Below are 17,830 nucleotides of genomic sequence, written 5' to 3' on the forward strand. Positions count from 1 at the left end.
AAAGGGGCACGGCAAGGGGGCATGGCTAGCACAGACTGAAGCTGGGGCACGACAAAATACAGCAACAACAACAGTCCCATGGGGACATCCTGTAAGTACAACAATAGAGCCAAGGGAAAGCAGCGACAGGTGGGAAGGCCACTACCTCAAACTCACATCCAGGCACTTGTCTTGCAAAATCTACCCTACATCAACTAGGTCCCTATCAGTAATCCAGTAGCCAAAACAACAACTGCAATGTAACTGCCACAACAGTTGACAATAACACCTCTCATCTCTGTGCAGCTATAGTACCAAATGGCAGGAACCTCCCCATGGAACATACATACCCAAATTAGGGGGTGTGGATGACATCCGCAACTATTCATAGAAATAAGACAAAGGCACCAGTACACTCAAATGCCGAATGTCCATACCTGACACATACATAAGCCAAAGTAAACAGCAATAGGAGCCACACAGCACTAACGACACACACATGCTGCATACGTCAGGGTCCCTCACGTGCCTGGCTAACAAGGCTACATCACTAATGTCATACTGCTGAGACAACACCTGAGGAGGGGACACAGGCAACTGGTCACTGAAAAACACCTGCAAAGTCGGACAACCAAATAGGACCTTCATACGATAAACAGGCCAATCCAATGAAACACACATGACCCAACATCATCTTCAAACATCAACAATGTTTACATCCATACCACATCCTAACATTGACATGCATAGGAAATGCCACGTCACATGTACATTTCGGGCAATGTGAATAAAAAGTGTATGGGGCAGGTCCTGAGAGGCAAGTGTGCTGCCAGGGCATTCACAACACCCACAGTCAGTCAAAGTGTATTGTGGTAAGTGTAACGTATACTTTGCGCATTAGTCTCAGGCTATAGGCCTTTGTGCACCTTACCCTGAATGTACTTTTACTCATTTGCTCACATCTAAGAGCCTCAGAGCACTTTGCACTAAATGCTTCTTATTGGCCTTCCTATCAGTTAATTTAGCAAATAGCCAGTCCTAGGGTGTTGTTAATTAGTCAAATCACACTGTTTTGCCTACTTCTGCACTGGAGTTTGCCAGAACATATTCACTCTGTGCCCCAGTCAAGGATACAGTCTGGTACTTTGCCGATAGATGTGTTAGGGGTTAAGATTTGGCATTCCTGCGTAGGGAAACTTTGTCATCACGATGACATATGACTTATAAAATCACTTCCTTGTCCCAAGACACGCAACAGGGAGTTTCCAAACAGAGAATCACAACTAGACGCTGCCTGCCTTGCTGCTGATGCACAACCAGATCACAGGCCATTCCTCTGATATGAGGGATGATGTCTCCCCAGTGATTCAGACAGGGAAGCTCCAAACTTAACATGCTGTGCTATAAATAGAACAAGCAGAGGGAGAGTAGAAACTGTTAGGCACCATGATAGCTGTGTACTAATGTATTACTCTCCTGCTGACTATTTCAATTCTTACAGTTTGTATTGTTTGGGTTATTGTGGCTCACACCTAAATATCAACAAGTCAGTTGTACATTGAAATCTCATATTGAACAAATACTGTCTTTGTCATTTGTGTATGGGAACATACCGGAAAAGAGAGAATTGTGTATGATCTGAGTGACCACGACTTCCCTGAGAAGTTTCAAAGATGTCATGCGCTCGGATGTCTAAACATTCCTTTGCTGTGGGAGACCAGAGGCACTGCTAGTTAGTCAGAGCAAAAAGAAATATCAGGGTGACAGAGTTATTTACAAGTGGGTCAGACTTAGTCCCCCACACCATTAGCTATCCTGCTGCCTAGAAAGCCAGTAATCTCATGTAGGATAATGAGAGCCCACCCACCAAAATGTCCCTCCATAACAATAGTTAAACACGGAGGGAGGAGTAGGACAAAAACATGCCTATTCCTAAATAATTACAAAGCAACAGCTAGAGGCAATCAGGCAGACAAGTCTGATAGCTCCATATCATACATGTGACACACAGGTGGGCCATAGGCCTACTACAATGCCCTATGACGGACAGCAGATACCAAGACAAACACAGAGCACAAAGTTAAGGCATCCAAAGGCTTGTATCTTAGTGCAAAATTGTCACAACACAGACACTCTAATTGTACCCTGTTTCATTGCAGAGGAACATGGATCTCCTGATGATATGCCTGTCCCTGAGTTCCCTGATGACATGGATGACGAGCCCATAAACATCCCACAGGAGACCATCCAAATGGTCCTTGAAAGCCTCCAAACCCCACCTTCAGTCACAAGGAGGAGCACAGAAGAAGCAGCCACCACAGGAGAACCACCCGCCACCCCAATTGTAAGACCTGCCAGCTCCAACACAGCTGAGGACTCTGACGACACTGGCACCAGCTTCGAAAGAACCGTCGTTGGGGTACAGCGGGAGCTGGCCAAGGAGGTGTGGTGGGGATGCAAACTATGGCAGCCAGCCTTGAGGGGGTGCGTTCGTGCATGATGTCTACTGCTGATCAGGCAGCTGCTATGCAAGGCCGAACATCGCTCTTGCAGGAACTTGTCAAAACACAGAAGGAAATCTGCACAGCTGTCATCCAGTTGACACAACAACTACAACTGCAATCCAGTCAACGTGTGCACGAATGCAACATAGAACCCCTCAGGGCCGACCTGGCTTCCTACCATCATGATGTGGCTGCCATTCTCAAAAACCAGAAGGCCCTCCTTGCTGCAGTACTGCCCTTCATAACTCCACAGGGAGCAGCCCCCGGGATGTCTGCCTCCATGACTTCTAACACTGAGGTGTGTGTTGCCCCTTCACAACCAACAACAACAAGGACACATCAGGCAACACACACATCAGAAGAAGAAGACATGGAACAGATAACATTCACACGGAAGAGTACCCGGAAGCACTAGTCCCTGCACCATGGCCTACTTTGACCAAGGTCCTACGTTTTGTCAAATGCCAGTCTCACTACAACTACACTCAATGACTGTTCGGCAATCCACTGTATGACTTGTCCCCATTGCAAGTGAATGTCTCTCTCCTACTATTTGCCAATTCCTGTCCCTCTGCACTGTCTGTGACATCACCCCAGCATGTCAGGAGCATCATCCACACCCCTTCTGTAGGATCACCATGTAAGAATGCACCAGAACGGACTCAGCAAACATGGTGAATGGACATTTTCCACTACACCACCTATAAATAAATAGCACTTGCACACCTATTGTGTCTCTGTGTTATTTCACACTTCAACTGTGCAGTACCTAACTCCAAAGTGGCTGTGTGGCAACCATGTAGATTCTCTATACTACTGTCCTGATTTCATGTATACTGAAACATCTGTGCAGTGGCCAGGATTGCATCATAGCCTTACCATACTGAGGAAAATAACTGATGAAGGGACCAACCACACACGATCATGCTGTGTTGGACAGAATGATGCACCATCTATCGCTATTCTAGACAACTAATGGTGGCTGAGAAATGTAGGCACCATGCAATACTTAAATAAGAATTAATGCCGCATAATGTAAGGAATCATGAACAAATTACACTGCATCAATCACCCTTACGGAGTATACTTCCATGAAGGAAAGTCATGCTGAATCAGTACACACATGATGTAGGTCAGCAATGAAAGCGACAAGACAAGAGTGTGAACAACTCCTCATCTACAAAGATCTCCCTGAACTTCACACTGCTGTCCGACCTATCAATTTACCCACAATAACAAGTCTGGAAGCACTCTTTGTGAAGTAGGATACATACCAAAACAAAACCTTGGTGATCAATGCACACTACCAATGGTGGGTCTCCCAAATGGTGGATACTTAACAAGTTAGCACACGGGTAGCTGGCATGTTAAACCTCAATTTCCTGGGGATGGCGAACATAGGACACAAATGTCATACTAAAACATTCTGCTACACTGATGTCAAGGCCATGATAAAGTAGCACCTAACGCATCATGTAAAGGGTTAACTATATATTTATTTCAATCGAGTAATACAAGAGGCAACTAAGGGAAAGGTAAACCTACACTAATCTAACCTGACTACTACTAACCCACAACTGTCCCTAACTAACCTAAGCTAAACTTACTCTACACATGTAACGAAACGATCTAAACATCAACCCCCCACCCACCATTATGAGACAGGACACATGCAGGACAACACTTACTAACCTACACACATACTATACTATCATAAACAAACATATATATATATATTTATTTATTTTTTAAACAGGAATCCCAACATTGCCCCCCACCCACCCACACAAAAAAAAAGATAGAAAGAATAAGGACCCCCCACCCTCTTCCCTAACACTAACTAAGCTAATTACCTATACTTATCCTAATACTAATCCCCAAAACCCAACTAACAGTAGAAAATAGGAAAGAGGTGAGAGGGGAGGGGTAAAAGTTCTAGAGGGCAAAGGTGCTACAGGTTCGCCCTCCGTAGTGTGCGCTTGATGGAGCGGACCCTCTTTTTAATGTAGCTCATGTCCTCCCTCAGGTTGTCCACCTTCTTGACCAACTTGTCCATTTTTCTGGTCAATGCCAGGAAGGCAGCTGGGTCCACAGGAGGGTCTGTGCTGGTTTGTGTGCCGGCGGAGGTTGAGGTTGTGGCAGGAGTTGGTTGGCCACGGGACAGTCCTGCTACCACAACACGGCTGGGTCCAGGTCTGGAGGAAGATGCAGGGTCCATTGTTGCAGACGTTGCTGGGGCCACTTGGGGAGACCTGGTGGATGTGGTGTTGGTGGTTGTTGGTGGCAATGTAGGGGGAGCCTGTGGTGTGGCCCACCACGCCCCGGAGGCCCGATCCGAATGGTACTTGCGGGCCATCCTCCGGTACCCACACTGCACCTGCAGGATGTGCCTGTATCTCATGGCACGGCGCTCAAAATGGTGGCGATCTGCGGCACTCATGTTTGCAGCTGTGAAGAGAAAAGGCAAATATTTACCTTTGGAATTGCATTGGGTGGAATAGCACAATGGGTTATTTGTACATTACTAGAAATGTATTCGTTGCAGCAATTGTCACAACATAGTTCACGGAAAGGCTCAGAGGAAGTACATGTGAAGCATGCATGCATTATGGCATATCACACCTAGCATATCCATGTCTCTACATGATGGATGACATCACCCTAAACTACTCATCCAAATCATACCTAAGGCATCTGACATTATGGCTGCACCTCTTCCGCATACTGACTTCACTACATATGTCACTCTATGTGATAACTATCACACTCCTCACTCAATGCCATTTGTAATTAGTTGTGTGCTAAGATTGAACCCATGGGCCATAACCAAATGTCTACACTAGGGGCCAGATGTAGGAAGATGGAAAATTGCGACTAGCAATTTGCAATGCAGAACGGTGTCTCTGACACCGTCTGCGAGTCGCTATGGGGTCGCTAAGACCCACCTCATTAACATCAATGAGGTGGGTTCCAAGTTGCGCCACCTTAGCGACTATGGGCACTCACGGGGATGGAGGCCTGCTGGGAACAGCAGACCTCCATGGCCGTGACTGCTTTTAAATAAAGCAGGTTATTTTTCCCCAAGTATAGGCCGTTTACCTGAAAGGAAAATGAGCTGCACTTAGAAAAAAATTACAACAACTTCAATCTTGGATTATTTCAGGGCAGTTAGTGGTCCCTTGGACCACTGGCTGTTTTGTGCATGCTTATTTAGGTCCACTCACAAAGGTGAAGGGTTCCTATGGGGACCCCTTCCAGTTAGCAAGTGGGTTACCATCCACTTCAAGTGGATGATAACTGCGACTCACTTTGCAACCACGTACTCGGTTGCAAATGGAATTGCATACCACTGTGAGTTGCAAATAGGACGGGAAAACTCCTTCCTATTTTGGATTTGGAAAAGCATTTTGCAAATATGTTCATAATCACCAAATACATTTCGGAATAGGAAACAGACGTTTGCAACTCACAAACAGAAATTTATGACATTTGCAACTTGTAAACAGTTTGCTACATCTGGCCCTAGGTTCTAACTCAAGTCACAAAAGGTGGCAAGTACGTGTAACATACTGGTTGCTACAGTCCTAGGTACCCTGTTTCACAATAACATGCCAGTCTTTGAGGGTGGTGTGGGAAGAACAACCAACAATCCCATGTGCAATGCACACCCAGGAGTGTATAGAAAGTTCAACAAGTATGTGCCTTCACACACAACACCTATGAATGGCTAGCAACACGTTGGAGTCAGCCAAACATTGTCACATCCAAGGTCCACACATGTCAAAATGATATGACTTAGGCCAACATGACATACTATCAGTGAGGCATGTTTTACAACACACACAGAGGAGCTAGAACACCCATTCTCATGAGTCGACAGAACACCTAGGCCATTGCACTCAAGTCACACACACTTCTAGTTCACCTTGTGGAAGTACATGCCCCCGGAAGATCCAACCTACAGTGTACACAGTGCATCCTCAACTAGGAAGAAGCACTTGTCATCAAAGCCATTTGCCTAAGCTATATGGGAGACTCTCAGTCTGATATGCAGACTCAGTTCATGCCAAGTCCCCGACCAAGTCTTACATTGACCAGTGTATTCCAAATGACTCATCCCATTCCCCATTGCGGCCCAACTGGAATAACCTACAGCCCCTAAATCTGAGAGATGGCTAGGTATTGCTTTACAGAAACAGAAGTCCTATTTGATATCACACTTAAGCAACAATGCCAATGAACGGCTAGCGCATCAAATCATGAATTCTCTTGAACACACAGTAGTCCATCATGCATCATTACCAAACAATGAAAATAGCACTCAGGCGACACTCACTGTAGGTATCGGGGTCCTCAAAATGTGCCACCTCTCCCACGGTGTACGGGGCTGGTCCACCTGTAAAGCATGAAAGGAAGAATATACTCAGACTGGGTGAACTGACAAATAATTTCAGTTAGAATGACACTGTGTGAATATGACATGGTAATGATACACTTTCCCACATGCTCATACTGCATGGATGACTTTGTATTCAACATTAACATTGGATGAGTCTCCTGCTACAGTTACACACCCTACTACACACATGCAGTGGCCAGGACAGTCAGGTGTCGTCCAAGTTAACCCTCCATTAGTATGCCCCAACAATAATGTTATCCATACATCTCAGCATGTGCATCCCAGAGAGACATCCAAAAACTGGTTCCATGAGGACTGCATGACCACTCACAATCAAACAGGCTAGGTGGACATGTTCAACACACAGCAACCACACACACGTGACATATCTGTGGACAACATATCTAACTTCATGTGACGTAAAGGCAACACATATGTATAGCATCATCACGGGTTTCTAATTTTCTGTCTAGCTATGGCGTCTACATATGTAGGTATGTTGTTTCTACATGACTTACTCACTGGCCAATATGACCTGTAGAGTACAAATAGAGCCGTTAACGTGTTGCTTGTCTGACACAAATGCAACACTACATTACATACAGCTACAGGCATCTGGTATGTGTTGAAAAAATGAGCCATCTGACTGCTAGCATTGGTCTTCATACACATTGTGCAACAAATACACATTAGCGCACATATGTATACCTTTGTAGTGCAGCATTTGCATCATTTTTTCACGCAGAGACGGGGCAAACTAGCAAAATACAGATATATGTTGTAAGTTGCTGCTGTTTTTGCGTGAAAATGTGGTGCAAAAATGGGGATATAAATGTATAAACATGGGCCTAGGTTTCCCTAGCATTACACACAGTCAGCTACTTATCTAGCAGATTGGGTAACAATCATCACATGTTCCCACACATATTTCTATTATTCCCATGTAATTGATTTGTACTCACCAACATGGCCACCAATCCTGATTCCCAGGTGGTCCAGCAGGTCCTGTTCCCTGGTTATCAGATCTGCCCAGCGGTGCTTCAATTGATGGACATTGCGCATGCTCCCGTAGACCCGGACCAGGTGATGGCGCACCTTCCCCCACCGGATTTTCCTTGCCTCCGTGTGATACCCCTGTATCACACGGCCCCCAGCCTCCAGCATCAGTGGGAGGAAATGGCAAACTAGCCATATGAATCCCCCCAATTCATCCTCACCTATCCTGGACAGGCGAGGCCTACCTGACATATTGACAAAAAGAAAAATAGACAAATGAAATAATAAAGTAAAAGTGGGAAATGGGGAAAGGTAGAGGTGTGAAGGAAAAAGAAAAAGGAGAAAAATAGCCCAACTAACCCCAAAAACTATGCTACCCACAACAGACTCCCACAGACAATACAAACAAAAACAGGAATAGACAAAACTAGACTAAACAGACTGAGACAATGTTATGCAACAAAAATAGAATCACAAAAAGACAAAATACAAGGTACACAGGACACAAAAGCAGTAAAACACAGGACAACACCTTTCACACAACCACACAGTCTAGATAAATCTGAGACTGCAAAGTGAAAGTGAAAGTTAACTCCCAGTACAGATTTTGTAAACAGGATATCCTATTACATCACTTCCTGCAGAAAATGGCCGCCGTTTTTATTTTCCCATTATGCGTCATATTTTCACGCATACACAATTGTGCGTCATTTTTTTTTACGCATAACATTGCACATGATGCTAAGTCAAAAAATATGATATGAATATTAATAATTTTTTTATGTACATGAGATGTCCAACATATTGTCCATGTTGCGTCAAATTTACCACGCATACATCATGGGTGTCATATTTTTTCCACGTACAGGAGTGCACATGATGCTGAGTCAAAAAATATGATATGAATATTAATAATTTTTTAATGTACATGAGATGTCCAACATATTGTCCATGTTGCGTCAAATTTACCACGCATACATCATGGGCGTCATATTTTTCCACGTACAGGAGTGCACATGATGCTGAGTCAAAAAATATGATATGAATATTAATAATTTTTTAATGTACATGAGATGTCCAACATATTGTCCATGTTGCGTCAAATTTACCACGCATACATCATGGGCGTCATATTTTTTCCACGTACAGGAGTGCACATGATGCTGAGTCAAAAAAATATATGATGTAAATTATAATTTGATGGCTAAATATGCGAAACTTTTGGATACATTTATATTTGACTCTGCATTCTGTGCACTCATGTACGTGAACAAATTATGACGCCCATGCTGTATGCGTAGAATTTTGAGCACATTTTTTTATTATGTCTTCATGTTTTTAACTTGGGGAAGGTGATTTGTCATGGTCAAACGGTGCTATGTGATACACATTTGTGGTTGGATAAGACACATGTCCGTTGTTGTATGTATAGAAGGAATTCACACTGTAATATTTAGGATACGTTAAATAATGTATTAACCATATTTGTCCACATATTTTGGGTAATTGCTGATGGCTAATTTGAAATGATGGATGGGATACCATGATGTATTCCTTCTCCAAAATGTGTCCACAATTATGATGGTGATGCTTTTATCTATAGTCCGAACAGGGAGTGCAATAGTCACTTACAGTTTTTATGGGGCTAACCATGTCCCATTATGAATTTGTGTTTCTGATTTGTGTTTGACTTTTGACATGTAGCCCACACATGTGCCTAATGCATGTGTTTAGTTCACAAGTACAAGATTCTTGTATGTTTGGGGGGCGGTAGAGGTGGACTTAGGCCCCCAGCACCCTAGGATTTGCCCATCCAGAATAGCTACTGTATCCATGGCTTTTATTTATGATATTATGGCAAACCTGCAGCAGCAGGCTAATGTAAGGCCATATGGTATGAATGACTGTTGACCATTCATTCATCTCATTAGCCCATTTGACGTTTGCAGTATTGATGATTTGGAGCAAACTTGCATACCATTTTCCAATGACTATGTTTGCAAGACTCTCAGCGTTCCTGATGTGCTGATAAAAATTATTTAGTTGTTGTCTGTGTCCCTTTCTGCATTACCTGGTTTAGTGACATGTTACATTCTTCCTGCTAGGTTCAAACTGGGACACAACTGTGATGGTCTACTTTCAAATATTAGGTTGATTGTATGACATATGTGTACATGTGTGTGGGAATGTGGATCCACTATCACCTGTCTGGGTGTATGTTGTCACTGTGACTTCAAGGTCTCCTCCTGAGTTAGTGGCAGCTAATGTTGTTCCAATTGGGTATTGCTCATATCACACACTTGAGAGAAGCCATTGATGACATGATCACGTACACATGGATGGTCCCACCCTGTCTCTGAACACGTGTGATGAGACTTTCAAATGATCTACATTTTTGGGCTGGGTGAGAGACTGTCTCAGGTGTCTGGATCAGGCATGTGTAATTGCCACATTTGTACTCCTGTTGGCCTCTGTGTATGGTAATGTATCATGTCACATCCTACCCTCTGTGCATACATTTGTGATGTTTATTTTTGTTGTGATGATTGTTATAGCATTCTTGCTCAATGAGACGACATTCTTCTTCAGCAATTGCAAACTAAAGGTGGTCAGAAATGCATAGGCCAAAGCATGATGTGGTGTTTGTTATCTGTGTTTATTTACAATTGTGGAATACAAGTTATTATGATACATTAAGAAAAAAAATTATTGACAAGCTGTTGGCGCCTACGCACTCCTGCTGCCTATGTTAGGTTGTTCCCCCTCCTGTTGCAGGCCAGCATCCTCCTCTTCGTCATCCTCAGGCATGTCTGGGTCCAGTTCAAGAAGGGGAATGTTCCTTTTTACACAAATATTGTGCAATATGGCACAAGTGAGTATGATCTTACAGACCATCTCTGGGGTATAGAGTAGGCTACCGCCAGTGATGTAAAGGCAGCGGAACCTTGACTTTAGGATCCCAAAGGTCCGCTCCACAATGCTGCGTGTCCTCTTGTGGGCGTCATTGTATGCCCGCTCTGCAGCAGTATTTGGGTTCCCAAATGGTGTCATTATCCAAGGCTGGATGCCATACCCCTGATCAGCTGAAAGAAAAACACAGAATGGGATCAATTAGATGTAGGAGGCACTGTTGTACAGATCTTTGATAGCAGTAGTTGTCTTGTGTTGTCTGTGACTCTTTTGTGTACTAATGTGACAACCTATGGTTGTTGGTGAAAACTTTTGAATTGAGTTTTTTTCCTTGGCTGAGCAAGTGTTTGTTGGCTAACCGTTTGTCAGCAGGATGTATTTGTTTTTCCAGTACAGTGTGCCCTCCCTAGCATTGTGACTTGTGATACAGGTGTCCGTGTGTCCTCACTGGGGGTGAGATGATAGTTCCATGCAGAGTTGAAACATGAAAGTGTAGTTGAAACGTTCATGTGAAAGTACCCAGGCCATCCCATACCTTAAAACTTATGCAATGTATTAGTGTATAGGTTATTGTGAGACTTCCAATTTGCAAGGTGACATTTAGGCAACCACAGTTATTAATGTCTTCACATTAAGCTGTAGAGTAAATTCCAATGTGTGACAGGTTCAATGGTGACTTCTGAAACATGGCTAGTGATGTGAGTACCTCAGTGTGTTCCTGGTTAGGTGTTGCTATTGTGGTGTATGTGTTGTTTGTCCTAGAGGGTTTCTGTGCAGTGTGTATATCAGTTTGGTTTTAGTCCTTACCAACGAGTAGTCCATTGCCATACCGTCCATCCTGGAAGTGTTGGTTGATGGTGCAGTGACGGAAGATGAATGCGTCATGTACACTCCCAGGATATTTAGCCACAATGTTGCTGAACAGTCCTTGGTGATCGACTATGGCCTGCACGTTGATTGAATGTGTGTGCTTCCTGTTGCGGTAGAGGTGTTCAGTCGCAGCAGGTGGCACAAGGCGTACGTGTGTGCAGTCGATTGCACCAAGGACGTGCGGGAAGCCACTGATGGCGTAGAACCCCTGTTTAGTTTCCTGCTGCTTCTGCAGTGTGTTAGGGAAGCAGATGTGGCGGGTGTCAGGCGAATGATGGCATCCAGTACTTTAGGCAGGAATGCGGAGAATGATGGTTGTGATATTTCACCAACCAGGGCACCAGTTGTCTGAAACGAGCCACTTGCCAGCAGGTGAAGTACGGCAAGCAGCTTTGTTTCTGTTGGGATAGTGCGGGGAGTCACTAAAGTGGGGGCCAACTGCTGTTCAATATTTCTCAGCAGCTGCTGAATGGCCTGCCAGTTCAACCGGTACCTCTGGATGATGTCCCGTTCCCTGAGGCCATGCAGGGTTGTTCTTGGGCGGAATATCCTCTCCTGCCTTCTGTGCTGTCTTTGGGGTCCCTGCTGTTGTTGTTGTAGCTGCTGTTGTTGCTGCAGGGCTCTGCGTCTACGTGCACGCTGAAGAAAAAGCACCTACATGTCTCCCTGTTGCTGCTCTGCTGCTCTGCTGCTCTGTTGTTTGTTCTGTGTGTTCTGATTAAGTTCAGGTGTGTTTGCCCCATTTTAACGCCTGCCCTGACCCAGGCGTTAAAATTTGACGCTATTCGTGCTTTGCGTCATTTTTTAGCTCCGCCTACCGCCCGGGAGTCATTTTTGCCCGGAAGCAAAAATACGACGCACCGCTGTGTGTGTCGTTTTTTGGACGGGAATGCCTACCCTGCATGTCATTAACGCAGGGCGGGGTGCCGCTTCCAGAAACTGACGCACATAGCGCCATTTTCCTTTTGCGCCGGCTCGGGCGTCAGGGTTTAAATATGGGGCAACGTTTGCGCTGAATGTGCGTCAAAAATTTTGACGCACATTCGGCGCAAACGGAGTATAAATATGCCCCCAAGTATCTACAAATGTCAAGGTTATAAACGAAGGCTAAGTTTAAAGGAGAAACGAACTGTTAACAAATAAGCATTTACAAATTCAATGGTAATAAACCAAAATAGAGTTTAAAAGAGAAACGAAATTAAATAATCAAGCATTTACAACTACAAGTTATTGACAGATGTCGAAGTAAGGAAGGAGAAACTAACTGTAATAAACAAGCATTTACAAATACAAATTATCAACAAATGTCGAAGTAAGAAAGGAGAAACGAACTTTAATAAACAAGCATTTACAAATACAAGTATTGACAGAAGACACAATAAGACAGGAGAAATTAAATAACATCAGCTGATTTGAAGAACGCATTATCACCAACTATATATATATATATAGCAACATAAAACCAATCTCTAACAAAGGTTGAGAAGTTCTTTCAGAATCAGTAATAAACATTTTTTTAAGAAGAGTTATCATTTATAGAGAGAAGCAAGGCTACAGAGAACTCAGGGTGAGTGAAGAAATAATAGAATTAAAGAGAATTAAGTATTGAGAGTAGAAAGTGAAAAACTGATGTTGTATGTCCCTAGTAATTGCGACTGTGACTCTTGCAGGTGCTGTATCCAATCTTAGATGTGAAGAGGCAGACTGAGTACTGGCGTTCATCATCTCTGTGGCAGTCTCTCTACCATCCCATTCCTCTTTCCCCCTCCGGGGTACTCAGCACGAAGGATTAATATTCGTTGTGAGTAGCTTGGGTCGGGACTGAGGAGTTATCTTCTGCTTCTGAGGAAATCGAATTGAAGTATCCTGACACATTTACATGGTGGCATTCGAATTGGCGAAACGCGCAATAAATTTCTCGTGTGTAACCCATGCTGTTCATTGTGCGCTACCATTTTCTGGCATTTACATGGTGGCATTCGAATCGGTGAAACGTGCGATTAATTTCTCGTGTGTAATTCATGCAGTTCATTGTGCGCTACCTTTCTCCTTGCATTTACATGGTGGCATTTAAATCGTCGAGACGCGCAATTTCATTCTCGTGTGTAATTCATGTTATTCATTGTGCGTTAACCTTTTCTGGCATTTTCATGGTGACATTTGAATCGCCAGGAAGCGCGATTCTTTCCTTGTGTTTAATATCACGATGTTCATAATGTGCTACCTCTTCATGGCAATTACGAGGTGGTTTTCTAGCGTGAGTTAATTCTCGAGTCTAACTTATGTTATTCATGGTGCACAATCGTTCTATGATATTTATAACCTTTGTGAAAGTATACAATGTGCACAATTCATGTTTCAGACAGTTTTTGAGAAAACAAAATGCTAGTGTTCTAGATGTGATGTAGTGTGTATATAATAATGTTTTTCTTTTCCTGATTCTCATGCAAAAGATAATGTTTGAATCTGAACATTGCATTTAACCATTCCTTGATTTCCTCTCAGGTATCCAGTAATCTTGAAGTCTAATTGCTTAAGTCCATTCTTAGGTTGTCTATGATTTCAGAACGACAATGCTTAGAGTTAGAATCTAGTACTGATTCATATGATGTAATCTTGATATTGTGAGTTCTAACCTTTTTGCTTCCTACAGGTCTCCTTCCCAGCTGTTCCCTTCCTAATCCCCTTTTCCCCACTTTGACTCTCTTAGACTCTGTGATAATTCTAATCAGAGTATTGGAGCTGTCTTGTGGTGGAAGTGTTGGGAGCGTGCACAGACCCCGAGGATCTGGTGACTGACAGATATATATATATATTATTTTATTTACTTTATGTTTTTATGTATGGGGAGCGACCCCTTAGGCAAGGGTCGCTGCCCTGGGGGCAAATTGTATTTAGGCCATTTCTGCCCCCGTTGGGGGCAGATCAGCCTATTTTTGTTAGGGTTTGTTAGGACAATCCGCCCCCAAAGGGGGCAGAAACCACTAGACACCATGGATTGTTGTGTGTGTATGTGTACGTTTTGTTTGGAGGGGGCAGCCCCTTGGGCTAGGGTCTCTCCCCATGGGGGCACATTACTGTTGGCCATAACTGCCCCCCTTGGGGCAGACTGGCCTATTTTGGAAGACCCATCTGCCCCCAAGGGGGGGGGGGGGGCAGAAAGCCCACCAGAGACCAGGGAAGATTTTTTTTTCAAAATAAGAGGTTGGGGGTATGGCCATACCCCCACCCCAAATAAATGGGGCCAAAGTTGTTCTGCCCACCAGTGGGCAGATTAGGCAATTACCCCGATCCAGACCCCGGGGGGACAGAAAGTCTACTAGATGCCAGGGAATACAAAACATAAAATAAAACAGTGGGGTGGTGGCTACCAACCAGTATGGGCCTGGTTATGCCCCCACCCGAACTAAAGGGGCTAACAGTCTTTCAGCTCTTTACCGCACACTAAAACATCTTATCCCATGGCAAGCAAGAGGACATTTGATTCTTTGTGTTTTTTGTTTTACATTTGGGCCATGAGAGCTTGGTAACTCTCAAAATCGTTCCACTTGGAATGGTGAGAGCTTCACTTTTTTTTTTTTTACTTTGGGACGCTGCCATGTACAAAAATCCACAAGACCTAGACACATCTGAAAACTAAACATCTAGTTGATTCCAGGGTGGTACCATTTCCTTACCCACAGTGCCCTGCAAACCTCCAACCTTGCTGGAAAGCACACATTTTCCCCACATTTTTGTGATGGAACCTTCCGGAATCTGCAGTAATCCACAAAATTCCTACCACCCAGCATTGTCTCATCTATACCAATAAAAATTCTGCTGCACTTGTCAGCCTAAATTTTTTTTTTTCCAACTGCCCTTTTGGACCCACTTTGGTTCCCCCTAAATTTCGATGTGTTTTTGGCTCTTCCCTGTCACAAACACTTGGCCCACTTACACAAGTGAGGTATAATTTTTCCCAGGAGACTGAGGGGACTGTTGGGTGGTAGGAAATTTGTCCCGGTGCAGTGATCCCACACAGAAATGTGGGAAAAATTTGATTTTTTTAGCTAGATTTGCGGTTTGCTGATGATTCTGGGTAAGAAAATATTGGGGGATCCACGCAAGTCACACCTCCCTTGACTCCCTCGGGTGTCTAGTTTTCTGAAATGTCCGGGTTTGGTAGGTTTCCCTATATGGCTGCTGAGCCCAGAACTAAAAACGCAGATGCACCCCGCAAAAACAGGTAGTTTTCTATTTGCTAATTTCGATGTGTCCAGATAGTGTTTTGGGGCACTTCCTGTTGCGAGCACAAGGCCTACCTCCACAAGTGAGGTACCATTGTTATCGGGAGACTTGGGGGAACGCTGGGTGGAAGGAAATTTGTGGCTCCTCTCAGATTCCAGAACTTTCTGTCACCGAAATGTGAGGAAAAAGTGTTTTATTAGCCACATTTTGAGGTTTGCAAAGGATTCTGGCTAACAGAACCTGGTGAGAGCCCGACAAGTCACCCTGTCTTGGATTCCCCTAGGTCTCTAGTTTTAAAAAATGCACAGGTTTGGTAGGTTTCCCTAGGTGGCGGCTGAGCTAGAGGCCAAAATCCACAGGTAGGCACTTTGCAAAAAACACCTCTGTTTTCTTTGAGAAAATGTGATGTGTCCACGTTGTGTTTTGGAGCATTTCCTGTCGCGGGCACTAGGCCTACCCACACAAGTGAGGTACCATTTTTATCGGGAGACTTGGGGGAACACTGGGTGGAAGGAAATTTGTGGCTCCTCTCAGATTCCAGAACTTTCTGTCACCGAAATGTGAGGAAAAGGTGTTTTTTAGCCACATTTTGAGGTTTGCAAAGGATTCTGGGTAACAGAACCTGGTGAGAGCCCCACAAGTCACCCCGTCTTGGATTCCCCTAGGTCTCTAGTTTTCAAAAATACGCAGGTTCGGTAGGATTCCCTAGGTGCCGGCTAAGCTAGAGGCCAAAATCCACAGGTAGGCACTTTGCAAAAAACACCTCTGTGTTCTGTAGAAAAATGTGATGTGTCCACGTTGTGTTTTGGAGCATTTCCTTTCGCGGGCACTATGCTTACCCACACAAGTGAGGTACCATTTTTATCAGGAGACTTGGGGGAATGCTGGGTGGAAGAAAATTTGTGGCTCCTCTCAGATTCCAGAACTCTCTGTCACCGAAATGTAAGGAAAAAGTGTTTTTTTTAGCCACATTTTGAGGTTTGCAAAGGATTCTGGGTAACAGAACCTGGTGAGAGCCCCACAAGTCACCCCTTCTTGGATTCCCCTAGGTCTCTAGTTTTCAAAAATGCACAGGTTTGGTAGGTTTCCCTAGGTGCTGGCTGAGCTACAGGCCAAAACCCACAGGTAGGCACTTTGCAAAAAACACATGTTTTCTTTGAGAAAATGTGGTGTGTCCACTTTGTGTTTTGGGGCATTTCCTGTTGTATGCACTAGGCCTACCCACACCAGTGAGGTACCATTTTTATCGGGAGACTTAGGGGAACATAGAATAGCATAACAAGTGTTATTGCCCCTTGTCTTTCTCTACATTTTTTCCTTTGAAATATAAGACTGTGTAAAAAAGACGTCTATTTGAGAAATGCCCTGTAATTCACATACTAGTATGGGCACCCCAGAATTCAGAGATGTGCAAATAACCACTGCTTGTCAACACCTTATCTTGTGCTCATTTCGGAAATACAAAGGTTTTCTTGATACCTATTTTTGACTCTTTATATTTCAGCAAATGAATTGCTGTATACCCAGTATAGAATGAAAACCCACTGCACGTTGCAGCTCATTTATTGGCTCTGGGTGCCTAGGGTTCTTGATTAACCTACAAGCCCTATATATCCCCGCAACCAGAAGAGTCCAGCGGATGTAACAGTATATTGCTTTCAAAAATCTGACATTGCAGGAAAAAGTTAGAGTAAAACGTAGAGAAAAATGGCTGGTTTGTTCACCTCAATTTCAATATTTTTTTATTTCAGTTGTTATTTTCTGCAGGAAAACCTTGTAGGATCTACACAAATTACCCATTGCTGAATTCTGAATTTTGTCTACTTTTTAGAAAGGTTTAGGTTTCTGGGATCCAGCATTGGTTTCACACCCATTTCTGTCACTGACTGGAAGGAGGCTGAAAGCACAAAACATCGTAAAAATGAGGTATGTCCCAGTAAAATGC

Source organism: Pleurodeles waltl, chromosome 8, assembly GCF_031143425.1.
Source record: "Pleurodeles waltl isolate 20211129_DDA chromosome 8, aPleWal1.hap1.20221129, whole genome shotgun sequence".
NCBI classification, from domain to species: domain Eukaryota; kingdom Metazoa; phylum Chordata; class Amphibia; order Caudata; family Salamandridae; genus Pleurodeles; species Pleurodeles waltl.